Source organism: Gallus gallus, chromosome 18, assembly GCF_016699485.2.
Source record: "Gallus gallus isolate bGalGal1 chromosome 18, bGalGal1.mat.broiler.GRCg7b, whole genome shotgun sequence".
In the NCBI taxonomy this organism is placed as follows: Eukaryota; Metazoa; Chordata; class Aves; order Galliformes; family Phasianidae; genus Gallus; species Gallus gallus.
The window spans coordinates 6,727,569-6,739,843 of NC_052549.1; the positions used below are offsets into that span (position 1 = coordinate 6,727,569).

Sequence of the window (12,275 nt, forward strand, 5' to 3'; positions counted from 1 at the left end):
ATTTTTGACAGACCATTAACACCTATAATCTTGTAAATATTTGCAATTTTCTAGATCATAAATATAGCTGCATAAGCAGTTCTTTCAGGACATCATTTATACTCCATTAAAGGTTAATTTACAAGTTAGTACCTTATAGAAAGAAGATATGTGTACTTTTATGTTAACTTTCTGTAAAGGGAGACCGGTGTCTCCAGCAGCAATTTGTAATTCTCCTGTGACGCTCCCAGTGGCACCATTCAAAGCACTATTTGAATTCTTTTCATCAGCTCATGTTCACAGCAAACTTAATCTTCTGTTTTGAAGGTGGAGGGAGAAAGAAAAAGAAAAAAGAGCGAGATCTTAGGTCTTCTGTCTGTGTTTCCAACCATCCAACTGTTTGTTTGAACAGTCTCCCCTGACACAGATTCTCGTTTGTCACAGCACTGATGATACCTGCTGCTGTATCTAAGCCTGGCTGAGCTGGTTTGGTCGTGCTCGAGCCTTGGCTGTCCAGGGGGGCAGGGAGGAAGGAGGTAAATAGTGGGGGATTGACTCTGTGGGCTATGACTTTATTCACTGTAATGGCATTTGTGCTTTCTAAAGATCAAAGGCCAGAAAAGGGACGGGGGCAGGGGGAGAGAAAGAAAAGTGTTTGCTGCAGACATAGGCAGGAGCTTTCAGAAGTGCCTGTGAGAAATTAGGTGCCTCTCCGCGCATTTGGTCATCTAACTTTGAAATCCTGATGAGAGGGCTTAGAGAGTGATCTGAAGAGAGGCGAGAATAACCACTCCTAAGTTAGGACTGCTGTGGGATAATGAACAAGGAAAGTGACAAATGTAACTGATTTCTATTTATTTTATTCTTCCAAATGACTGCTTTCCCTGCTGAACCTGATAGATAAACAACTGAGTGGCTTAAAATGCCACAGTTAGCTGCAGGGAAACCTTTTCTAAACACATACACTTCATTTGTCCATTACTGGGATAAAAGAAAGCTTTCTCAAATGATATGGGATGAGTTACTCTGTCTTATGAATTTATTCGCCCTCCATAGGATTTCCCAAGAAGAGAAATGAAAGGTATATGCTTCTGGATCACTGTGTTGTGTATGTAGATCTTTGTTCCTCCTATCTGAGTAGTGTAAAACTTTCACCAGTGTTTTTCTCTATTTCAAACTTTTATAAATGTTGCAGAATACTCCAAGCTTCTCTTTTTCATTCAAGATGCTCTCAGTGTAGTGTGGTCTAATGGTGTGTTCACTGCTACCACCAGGAAGAGCTGACCAGGGACAATCACTGAACCTCTTTCACTTTTTATAAACACTGAAGCCTTTTTCTCAAAGCGATACACCAATGCTGTTTTGTTTTCTCAGGCTGAATAGTTCTACTTTGTTTGGCTTTAGGAAAAGCAAATTCCTATTTATCTGTCAAAAGAATATGACAACAGGCAGGGTGTCCGATTTTCTTCAGCTGTTTACAACATACTGTATGATGAGAATTATTATAAGTTCCATGCATCTTTCTTTCTTTTTCCAGACAGCATCACGAAGATGTGCTGATACGTCTTTGCTCACTTCTTTCTCAAGTTTCTGCACTGAATGATTCAGACGTGCACGTACTGGGACTCTCAAAAAATACTTGAGCAAATTGTGGATAGCTTTCTTGTACTTACTGAAATTGTATCAATTTAAACTGGTGGGAGTTATCTGAAATAGAGAAACCCATATGACATGGGATTATTCCATCACTGAAATGACTTTTCAGCTATTTTAGCCTTGCTCTAATCTGTCCTTTGATTAATTATTGCCCTTTGGTGCTAAGTTGTCTTATGACATGTTTTTCTGCCTTGGTCTTTGAACAATAGCGTAGATTCAATATAAATGTCGTACTTGATTTCTGCAATTTTTTCTTCTGTACAGGAGAGCAATGTATGGATGTAAAGAATTATTTTCTGCATTGCTCCTTGAGGAAAGGAGAAGTGCATTTGTTATCTACAAGAAGTCGTTTTTCTTTTGTTTGCTTGGAAGTACAGCTCAGATGTGTCTTTGGATGAAAGCAATCAAACAAGTTAAGTCCCTGCTTTGGAGAGTGATTTGGAGATTCTCAACACCTTGCCTTTCAGGCAGACAATTTTTCTGTGTAAGTTGGAGACTTACCACTGCAGTCTAAACTAATTTATTGTGTATTTGTGATCCCTTGTTAATATTTATCTTTGTTTCAAATATATTTCTGGTACGCAAGAGGCATTTAATTCGTACTGTTGCCTAATATAGGCACCATGTGCACAATACGATCTGAACCTAGAAGCAGCTTTCTTCTACATTTGAACAGCTGATTGACAATACAAAACAGCAGCAGCTCTGTACTGCTCAGGTAGGGTAGGAGTGGTGTGTCTGTTGTCATCTAGCTGTCTCAACAGTTGAATTGAAAATGGCAAGCTTGCACGTCCGTTATGGAGTGAGGGGAATATTGCTTAGAGCTGAGGAACTTTACTTAGAGAAGATTCATCTCACTTCAAAGTTTCGACTCATTTTTCATGAGGGCTGTATAAATGATTCCAAGTAGAAGTAAGCAGTTGGAAAAATTATCAGAAGTTCTGGTTTTAATGCTGCATAACTACATGACTACGTTATTTTTTGAGTACATATTAGAACTATTTGAAAGTCTATAAAAACATAAGGCTTTTTTTCTATTACTTTCTTACACTAGAATTTCTCTTCTTAAATATAAATAGAGGAAAAATGAGGCAGTCTCTTTGTGGGCTGGTACTGTGAAGTTTATACCTGTTTTTCCCCCACTGCTAGAACACTGGAACTACCACAGTAATTCCACCCAGGACAGAAGATTGTACTAGTACTAAAGTGAGTGTGAAAGCATGTGCAAATTCTCCAGTGCGTATTGTAAAAGGGGTTGTTTCAATCTGGGATGCTGCTTTTAAAAATAAATAATAGTGATTTTTTTTGCTTTCTGTGATTGCCTGTTATCTATGATTCAAGGTTGAAGTAGTTCATATCATCCTGAGTTTTGTTCTCTGTAGTTCAATATTTCTTTCAAGAAAATCCACCTTATTTGCATTGAACAGTGCACAGTAACGCAATCCATGCTAGCAATTGCAAGGGAGACTCTTACATGATTCTTACTTAATGGTGCCAAAATAATCAGTTCTGCCTTTTGTTTTTCAGCAAAGTTCTTTTCAGAAGACACAAATTCATCCTTTATGCCAGTAGTGGATATTTTTTCAGTCTGTTCTGAGTTGATCCTTGATTTAAAAATGTGTGCATGTAGATCTACTGTAGAGACACTCAAATAGCTCATATTCATCCAGAGTATTAGAGCACAAGATTTTCTCTTAGAGGACTGAATAAAACTCTTCCCTTGAAGAATCTACTAGCAGTTCACAAATACTGATGATCTAAGTGTCACAATTACCACTGGGTTATATGTATTACAGATGCATAGCTAAGAGGACATTGGGACGTACCTAGCAGTGAGGTGGCTGAAGTCATTTGAAACTGGTGCTACTGTTTGGGTTTCTTGAACCTTCTGCTTGCTCCTGACTTCCTTCTATACAACAGAACTGGCTGTTGTATAGAATCTGTTCCATCAGAACCTATCTGTAAATGTGAACAGAGACCCAGTATAGGTACTGGGCCAGAATCCTATCTTCAGAGATACAAACTGTATTCTCAGCTGCAGTCATTCTAAACATCTACATTGTATGAACTGCAGAATTCTCTTGTCTGCTATTTAATATTTCATTTGGACTTGGGAATGTGCCTGTAGGAGAGACTGACTGCATTGCTATATGAGAGATTACCTCTGTGCAGGTTTGTATATCTCTTGTATATATGTTCAGTGTATGTGCATTTCGGAGATAACAAGTTCCTGGTTTTATAAAAATAATGCAGAGAAAATGTACTCACTGAGAGTGTTCACATTGTGTGCATTCAGTTAATTCTCCTTGTAACACCTCATAATTTTTCTGAACAGAGGTTCATTAATCATTCCAAATTGTATAGAAGTTTGTGTGATAGCTGTAAGACCACCAAACTCTGACCCTGGAGGAAATGAATTCCTAAAGGTGAAAAGCAAGTGTTTTCATAATTAAGCCAGCTAAGCTGCCTGCTTTTGCAAATATTTCTTAACTCTATTCAGATGAAGTCAGATTAGCACTTCTGGCTGGAGAGAATGTTGTTTCATTGGATCACAAGTTCTTGTTTTCAAATCAATATTCAGTCCTTTAACACAACGGTGAATTATTCTCCCCATCTGTCTCCTGTGACAACACTAACTAATGTAATATCTGGATGGTGATGTACTTTTATAAGTGAAGTACTTCATTTATAATAAAGCAGTTATTTATAGCAGCTTGTTGTTTTTTCTACACTTTCTGAAGTCAATTTCTAGTGTTCTTTTCTACTTACTCCATGGATCTGGGGTGTTAGTGAACACGTAGCTGGCAAAACATTCCTGGTGCTGTAAATCTGTAGGATAAGTGAGGTTGGTATCACAAAAGCTTTCCAAAACTATGTCCATGTACTCTGGGGCATCACATTTTAATACAAGTTGAAGAATGAAAGTACTTTGAAGTGAGACCCAGTGGGGAACTGTACCGGCTCAAAGTGGGACTTGGAGCAGGCTCTGCTGGCTGTGTTACGTGGGGTGTATCCGTGCACTTGTGAGAGTCATCAGGGCAGAGTGCTTTTCTGCCCCCATATTAGCCAGCATTGTTCTTTCTCATTGCAGGATGAAGGAGAATGGATAATAAACCCAAGAATCGTATGGGCTGAATCAGACTTTTGTTTGAACCACTAGAAAATAGAGTATTGGCTTGCTGTAACCTGCCGCAGAAGGTGAAAAGTAGGATTTCATTTCAGGTTCATTTCTGCCATTTGTTGTTGATGGATGCATTCACTAGGATGTGAGGAAGATGGAGGAATGGAAGGGGAAGCTGTGAACCAAATGCATCCTAATAGTATGTGGTCACTGGAGAGCAATGATTGCTGCTGTTCTGGTTTGTGATAGTAGAGGTTTGATTCATGTGGGAATGAAGTGAGGACTAGTAATGGTATGTATTGCTTACTGAGAGGCTGACATAAATAACTGAAAGGAAACAGGCTGGTCAGTTTTAGGTCTTAAGAAAAGCGATGAGAGGATGTTTTCATGAACTGCTATTCTAACTGCTACATATTCCAAAAGCCACCACTGCAATAAAAAAGTAATGATATTTGGCATAATACGTTACAGATCTCCTAAATTCTATACAGAAAAGATTTGGTTGTTTCCTGTATTTTTATTTTACTGAACTGCTGGACTTCAGGAAAGAACAGTCACGTATTCTGAGCTTTGTCACTTATTTTGCTGTGCCTTGTACCCCATGTGAAGTAAATGTAATAGCATGTCCTTGTCTCTGTAAATTCTAGAGAATGTTTAACAAATACTCTTTTATGTGCATGTGAATTGCCTCTGCAGTAAACCTCAAATCTTCATGATTTGAAAGCTAGCATAAATGCTCAGCGAAAGTGAATGTTTTAAATGTTCATTTCAATTCAATGCGAAATAGAATCGCGCTGGGAAGCTTGGAGTTACTTCACAGCAATCATTTCTATTCTGTTCAGGTTTTCATATTGCTCCTGTGAGAGGCTGGTTTGGAACTCCAGAGTTATTTTCATTCTAGCTAAAATGTAAATGAACAGTCACATCAGACCAAATGATTGCGGTATGAATTCTGGCCTGCACAAAACTATCACAGCCAGTGAGTGCGAAGGTTCTGTTGCAGAGATGACCCATGGGGGTATTCACAAACGCTGGCCCAGTGAGGCAGATCTGCTTGTGGCTCTTTGTCTGATAGTACAGAGAAATAGGCTCTTATTTTGGATTGTTATCTAGAATAGTCTGTCTCTGTCACAACCCAAAAAGATTGTTCTCCTTAGGTAAATGTTCAGCTTTGAGAACAGTCCTGCTGTGCCTTCTCCTCATCCTCTGTGTCAAAGGCTTTTCTGAAATGGTACTTTATTGTTGTTTTGAAATGTCCAATTCTGTCACTATAAAATACTTGTTAGAGATCATTGCCCCTAAACAGATCTGTGCTTTCATCAGGACGAACAAGCTGCTCTTCATCCATTTGGGGTAATAAACAGCGTTTGGGGTTCATAGAATAGTAGGAGGTTGTTCTGTTATCAGAGTTGCTTCTTTGCTCAGCATGAAAAATAACGATACTTCTATAGTGTGTGTTAGACACAACGTTTAGCTTCATAGTAAATACTCTTATACATCAAGATTTGGAGAAAAAGGAGATAGAGCTTATTCTGAAGGTGCATGTTAATGATTAGATTGTTAATCACTGTAATCATGTGAAAATTACAAGGAAACCTGTCCCTATATTTTAAGTACCTTTTGGTCTCTCCAGTGACAGTATCACAGCCCTAAACTTGTTCTGGTCTTTGGAAGGAGTGCCTTTTCATAACTGGGGAAAAAAAGTTCTCAGGAATCATATGTGTCTGCCTCTGTTCAGCTTTGTTCTATGCTCCATTTTGGTAAATCCTACTCTTTCTTTATCCATTCCTAATCTAGAAATTGCCAGCTATGAAAAGCTTGTTAATTTCTGTTTGTAAAGTGTTCTGCTATAACTTGAATTAAATGCAGTGCAGCTGGGAGTAGTCATGGCCAAACAATACATGGCATAAATTATCTCTATATGGAGTGTCTGACTAGATAGCATAATCAACTGGGGACTGACAAAGCATCAGTTGCGCTGTTGTTGCTGACATCTTCATTATTTCTGTGATGCTCAGCTGGGTAATTTGTTTCCAAAGAACAACAGTATCTTCAGCTATGTCTAATGGCCTGCATGCACTTTTATAAGCTTTCTGAAGACTGAATGTTAGTTTTTTCCTAATATGAAGAACAATCGCAGGAACCATCAGCAAAAGGCGCTCTGATCTATACTGGTTTTGCAATAGGACAGCAGCTTCCTTAAGCCATGTTAGAAAGCAGCTCTTATGTGTGTGGATCACTTCAGGCAACAGCAGCTGCTCTTTGAGTCCTAGTCTCAAGTAGGAACATCTGTAAGGATCTGATGGACTCTTTATGCTAATGTATCTTTGTTTACCTTAACCTACACCCCGAATGATCACGGTTGACTTAAATGTTTTGTAGCTCAGAAACTTCAGGTCTCATTCTGTTCCACTGCAGCAAGGATTGAAGTGTTTCAGGAATTTTCCAGTTAAAGAGACCAGAAAAAAACCAACACCATGGCATCTTTAAAGAATCCTGACCAGATGGTTCTGGTTTCCTTCTAGTTCATCTGAAAAACAAGTAATCCTGGTCCTCATCTCCAAGGTGCTGCTGCCATGTTGGCTGCCCCAAAGCTGGAGGACTCCTGGCCTCCACAGCCCTTCCTGTAGAAGGTGGAGTGTGCAGGGCTCGGCCTGTTGGATCTGCCAGGAGCAGCCCTGCGACAGAGCTCGGCTGTGCTGAAATCCAGGTTCGGTTGCGAGGGCTCTAGATCAGGAACCACGGCTGAGGCAGGAAGCCTGGAGGAGCTGGGGCTGCCAAGCTCCACTGCTTTCAGTCGCTTACATCATGGGTGTCTCAAATATTTCAAAACGCCGGGGGAAAATTATTTCATTGGGAAATTTTCTAAGGTTGGTCCAAACACAATTATTTTTTCTTCACTCACAATTTCAGAATTTCTTGAGTTTGATCACATCTGTGACTGATGAACTGGGAAATATTTGTCTTCTTTATGAATATACTGAATACTTCTGTGTCTCTGTGGATGATGGGTTATTTGCTATGGATTTGGATCAAGAACGTTGGCTAAAGAAGCTAGTGAGAAAGTAAGACTCAGATCAATGTCCTTGAGGAAACACAAGAAACCAGGGAATAGGACAGAGAATTAACAAATTGGCAAAAGAGTAAGTGTGAAAGATGATAGGTAAACATGGAGCCAGGGAGGCAGAAATTGCCAAAACCAGAGCTGGAATATACTACAGTAGTTTATATATATATGAAAGTTTGAAGGAAAGAATAAGTGAAGAAGCAGAGCAAGATGCGTATATTGGCCTGTTTGGAGGATGGGAGGTTATCCTTCCCACTGTATTCCTTTGGTTGCACCGAGGAGGGACGCAAATATCCTCAGTATTTAATTTCAGGAGCACCTTAACCACCTTCCTTCTCACAGATCTCTGACAGGAGAGAGCAGGCAGATGCCAGGCAGAGCAGGCCTGGCCATGCTGCGTGGGGAGGGAGGGAGGTGATGATCCCCTTGCCAGGCAGCCGGCCTGCCCGGCTCTACCGCCATATGGAGGTGTGTGGGAACCAGAACTGATGACAGAGGGTTATTAACAGCCTAAAACACAGCTTTGTCTTTAGAGATGATGACAGTTTTTCCACTGAGTGACTGGGAAGTAAGGTCAAGCTCCATGCAAAGCCTTAAAATTCCAAATGTTTGAGTGTGTTTCTCAGCTCCCAACTTCCCACACGGTTGCTGGATCTGCTGGGTGTCTCAGCAGCAGAAGCACAGGGTGATAAGAAGGGAGGGACGTTACGTGCTGTGCAGGGAGGATGTGCTTCCCACTGAAACACCGCCTGCAGCGAAACGCCGGGCAGCGTTTGCTCGGGACAATGCGGTACCCGTGCGTGGCTGCTGTGGACCATATCAGGCGTCGGAAGAACTGGGTGAATGCTGCCACCTATTGATTGACGCCATGAAAAGGAGCCTCCCAGCCGCCCTGAGCCTTTGTACGCAACTGGCTGCGGTTTTATCATCTTCCACGGGAAAACATCCTCCCTCATTCCAGAAGTGTCACCTGGACTCAGAAGAAACAAACAACTCGCTGAATGGAATTAATGGCCAATAAAACGTACTGCTGCTAAAAATATCTATTGTGCGTAAAGCTGAGATTAATCCAGAGTAAATATTTTGGTAAACCTGTCAGTGAAGAGGCCACCCAAACTGGCTGATTTACATGAATCGTATTTCTAAACTCACATCTTTGTAATAATATACAGACTTTGTGATGTAATAGTAATAATAGCTTCTGGAGTCAGCTCCTGGTGTGTGCTACAGGTAGGTGAGCTTCTAGAGATCAAACACGGAGTGGAAGTTGGTCACAACAGGTTGTTCAAAGGAGTTGTTTTTGTACAACAAAATTTTCTGCTCGGCTGTAAATATTCAGTATTTACATATGAAATATAAGTGGAATAATAAATGGCTGACATCTGAGTCATCTCACGGACCCACTGAAGGCTGTGATCACGCGGGTTTCTGTACAAGATCAGACACACAGGTCTGCTTGTGTGTGTTTTATCTCAAGCGTGGCGTTTTGTGTTCTGTAAGTCTTTGAGTCTTTTCCATTTCCAGAATGAAGTGTAGGTGTGTGCTGGACGTGCACACAGTCACCACTTTTGGTAATTAGTTTCATGTTTCATCATTTGGTAGACTTATGATTACCTCTCTTCCCTTACTGAGTGTTTTTTGCCTTTTGTCTTTCAAACAGTTTAAGAGTGAACTTAAATCTCTATGACAAGAAGATTAGTGGTAATGTTTACTTGGTATAAACAAACTAATTATCTTTTAAAGAACTAGCTGGGGCAAGAAAATGTGGGGGTTTTGTTGTTAGAAAAAATACTGTTCTATTAAACAGTATTTGAGTAGCAACAGAGAAGTACTAAGAGCCTTAAAAATAGAAAAGGCAATTGCAAAAGGTCCACAAAGCTGGAAGTAGAAAGTACAGGAGAGAAGGGGAGGAGTATTGGCATACAATGTGAAACTGCTATAAAGACTTCAAGAATATATTAGTTCTGGTGAAATAACTTTAGCTTTTTGTACTGAAAACAGCTGGAAAGTGAGAATTCCCTCATGAGAATAGTCCATTAATGGGTCTATAGGGACCTAAAAACTTTATCACAGATTCTGCCATGGAAGAACCATCCCTGTTCAGGACAGCATTGCAAACAGGATTTTTATGCCTGTGTTTAAGTAACTTTACTTAGTGCTCATAAATTCTGGATTTTCAGCATGACTTTTTTCCTTATAGAATCCCAGTGTTAAAGAGGTATTCGGTGGTTTGTGAAAGATTTCCAATCTTTCTCCTGTTGGCAAGGAGCAGTGAGCTCAGTCAGCTGTCCGCAGCCTGCTGACTAACGATCCTCCCCAGCAGCAGGGTAAAAGAGGGAATCCTGCACATGTACAGCTTGGGACTTCCACAGCATAGAAGAGAAATGCTGCGTGATGTGTATTTTCAGAGTGCTTTATAAGCCTCAGCTGCAGCAAAGCATTCAGCTCTTTGAATTTGATGTTCATGTCAGAAGTCTTTGAAGTAAATGTATGCATGTTTACATATACTTAAAAAGAGTTAGAAAATCTATACAGAGAAAATATATCACTCAAAAATAAATAAATAAATAAATAAAACGAGAGGATTGGAGCATATCCACACTAATTTTTAAAGTATATAATAGAAAGTATATTGTAGAATAGTATAGAATAAAAGGTGCATCAGTTCAAGTCTCATGGCAGATCAATGCCAGGCCTAGGGCTAGGTTTTATCTTCAGTTATTTCTGCAAAAGGCAGCTATTTGGAATGAAGTTCAGAACCTTCCAGTGAGGTTTTGAAGTGTGGGAGAATGCATCACATATGAATAAGATCAGTGATTATTTGATGTAACAGTAGCTCTGGTACCCCTTTAAGAGCAATTTGAAAAAGTAACTAATAGTAATAAAACCCCACCAACTTCACCCCCCTCCCCCCCACCTCTCCTGTAGATACAAACAATTATTTGCTATGACAGACCCAGAAATGGGTGTCTTGTTCTTTTCTCATGTCAGATGTTGAACAGGAATGTTCCTATTATATGAGCCCAGTGGACTGTTCAGGAAGACCAGTGATTTCATAAACTGTTGTTTAGCTTTGTTCGTCACTTACATTATCACTAGATTCCTATAGCTGTGCACGGTTATACCTTATTCTGCACTGTGGGTTTCTATGGGATCCAATGTTAATCCCGTGTGCCCTTTGGTAGAAAGAAAAATAAAAAATAAATGCATATTTTGGAATATCGCCGTTCTCCTATTGTGGAAGATATTAATGCAGATATTAACATTACAGGATCTCTTTTAGCTGAAATGAAGGCATCAGTAAAATATGTTTTTTTCTCATTCATCTAAAAATCATTTTTAAACATAACCTGCTTAGGCTGGCAGTTTTCAAATCATCTTGCAGATGTCCCATAGCTATGGATATGGTTGCTGCTTTTGTTGCTGTGATTGCAGACAGCTGTAGTGGTAGCCTGCCTGAGGAAAGAAGAAACAATACATCACATGCAACATGCATTAGTGGACAGAGCGTAGGACTGGGATTCTTTTTTTCTCCTTTTACTGATTGAACATAAAACTAACTGCTTTCCAATGGCTGTGTTAATGCCTTTTTGGTCATATTTTATGGTGACTTAATGACAACTGCAGTTTTGTTTACTCTGGCAGTAATTATTTGTTGTGCTTGCATGCTGTGCTGCTGATCAATTTTTTAAGGAATTCAACAAGCTAAAAGCATAGAGAAGTCATGGCATCTTTGACTACAGAAGCAAAAGCTTTAGGTGTTTATCATTCTTCTTATAGCTGCAGAGGTAAACAGCATAGAGTCAAGGCACCAAATGTGATATGACCTGTGATACAACACTATTTGCTTTAAATACTGTTTTAGCCTGAGATCTTATTGGACAATTTGGATTTTAGTAATTGCAATTAATAATCTTTTCATTTCTGATCATTCATGCAGTGTAAGGAGGAGGCTTACTCATTATGCCCAGAGGCTGAACCAGCAAAGCCAGCAAAGCCAATGTGATTCATTCAATGAAGGTAGTGGACAATTACCACCAACTTGATCACATTTTGCCTTGAACAGCTGGTAAGCCAGGTTTAATTTTTGACATATATATTCTTAATTATTAGTTCAAGTATAAAATTGTTTAATGAACATATTTAAGAGTGTGTAATGTGCAGAATGGTATCTTCACTTTTGCTTTCCTGAGATCTGAAGTTAATTCTTTTACAGCTATGCTGTGTCCTAGCTTACCTGTAGATACAATGCAGCATGTTTGTGCCACGTAGAACATAATGCATAATTTAGTTGTTTGGTTTTTTTTTTGCTCTGAAATGATTTTGAAAGGACGTGGATGTCCTAAAAGGACATTATGTCAGTATTTACCAATCCTCCCAAAAATGCTTTTACAAGGATAAGATTTTTATTTAACCTTTGAAGCACCCTGCTGTTAGGGAATAAAAGGTTAC

At 39.5% G+C, this 12,275-nt stretch overlaps 1 protein-coding gene across 13 annotated transcripts in view; it reads left to right on the forward strand.

The window, feature by feature from the left end:
- The window catches only part of ANKFN1 (ankyrin repeat and fibronectin type III domain containing 1), a 113,490-nt gene that overhangs the window by 41,926 nt on the left and 59,289 nt on the right, over positions 1-12,275 (forward strand). For 10 of the 13 annotated variants that reach the window (XM_040649721.2, XM_040649724.2, XM_040649718.2 and 7 more), the window contains one exon: positions 11,764-11,892. The gene's annotated coding sequence lies outside the window, so the exon portion shown is untranslated. The other 3 variants (XM_040649727.1, XM_040649728.2, XM_040649726.1) reach the window with 3 other exon arrangements.